General features: G+C 45.8%; 1 protein-coding gene across 1 annotated transcript in view; it reads left to right on the top strand.

The window, feature by feature from the left end:
- Positions 1-1,641, top strand: part of LOC119585817 (carbonic anhydrase-related protein 10-like) — a gene marked incomplete at its 5' end in the record, with an annotated part of 34,669 nt that overhangs the window by 9,932 nt on the left and 23,096 nt on the right.

The raw sequence follows: 1,641 nt of genomic DNA on the forward strand, positions 1-1,641 counted from the left end.
GTGTTAGGAAAAGGAGAACTTGACCACTTGTAATGAACGCCGATTATGATCATCTCTGTCGAGGGTCTTCCTTCCGAGCTTTCTCACACACTCCTCTATCTAGCCTTCCCTTTCTGCACGTCATCCAGAGTGAAGACCTCAAATGCAACACTTATTTCTGTAAACATAGTTAGTGAGTTCAGGATATTTTTCAATGGTCCTCAGCCCGACAGAGCGCGCAACAGAAATTAGCATAGCCATTCTTTCATGTTCGCTCCACAGGATAAACAAGTTATCTCTCCGAGGTCAAAGTTAACCAAAATGTTTAAATGAGTTTCACTCCTCTTTTTTCCAACTGTCGGTAAGCTATATCCATGATGTACGTCACAGAAATAAGCATTTTCATCACAAAGCTTTCGTCGCGGTGGTTGGATAAGTTGGTAATCGAGTGAATGTATTTGTTTCTCATTATTGTTTTTTTTAAGTACTTAGGATATTTCCCGATCGCTAGGGTGAAAAGAAAATACTTTATCATTTCTTAAGATTCAAACGAAAGCGGTTAATGGGTTTGTTTTGAATTGTTTAGTAAATGGACAGTATATCACCCGGTGCTGGAGGTAAAAACGTTTTTTATTTTATCTAAGACGATAATGGGATACAGGAATATAGTACAGTTGATCTGTTACTCATTAATTTAAATGTCATATATTATTTCTCGGTGTTGGAGGTGAGAATCATAACTCGTTGATAATCGTATTAGTTGATTTGCTTCTCCTCGCTCGTTTTCAATGCACAAAATATCCCCCGACTGCTGTGAGTGAAAGACACACTTCGAGGCACCTCTGAGGACAAAGAAGCGCCCAGGAAAGGACCCACAGAAGACCTAAAGGCGCTGCTCGCTGGCCCTCCACACCAGGAGACCCGTCGGCTATCGAACCCGCTGAATCATTACCCGAAGGTTTAGGCCACGTGTTGGTCGTTAGAAGTTTAACGATGGCAGCGATGGCCATATTCGGGTGGGGGGAGGGAGGAATGGGGGAGGGAGAGGGCCATATTTGGTTGGGGGGAGGGAGGAGAGGGGAAGGAGAGGAAGAGAGAGAGATGGGAGGATTGGCATGTGGGAGGAGGAGGGAGGAAGAGGAGTAGACGAGTAAGGGAGTGGGGTGAGGGGGAGGGAGTGGAGGGAGCCATGGGGAGTGGGATGTTCAGGGAGGAGGAGGGGACATGGGGAAAGGGGAGGGGAAAGGGAGTAGAAGAAGAAGAAGGAATGAGAAGAGAAGGGAAAAATGATAACCATATTTGGCTAAGATGACAGCGAAGTGCAGAGGAGGGAATGCAAAGGAAAAGAGTAAGAAAACAGAGGAGAGAAAGAGAAAGTGGAAAAGACGGGAAGAGAGAGAGAGACGAAAGGAGAAGGAGAAGAAGTCCTTGGGAAGAATGGACAGAAGAATGCTCTAGAATGGGGCTGGAGGGTAACAAGAACAATGTCAAGGTGATGGGAGCCACGTGTGAGGTGTTTGGAAGGAGAATGAGAGAAGGGCAAGGATTGCGGGCGAAAAGGATACGGCGAATAAGTGCATATTCATATAGACCCGAAACACTGGTTATGCAACAACGAAGCCTGGGTGAAAGAGGGGAAAGAATACAAGAGGAGGGGGAGGA

This window comes from Penaeus monodon, chromosome 20, assembly GCF_015228065.2.
Source record: "Penaeus monodon isolate SGIC_2016 chromosome 20, NSTDA_Pmon_1, whole genome shotgun sequence".
In the NCBI taxonomy this organism is placed as follows: domain Eukaryota; kingdom Metazoa; phylum Arthropoda; class Malacostraca; order Decapoda; family Penaeidae; genus Penaeus; species Penaeus monodon.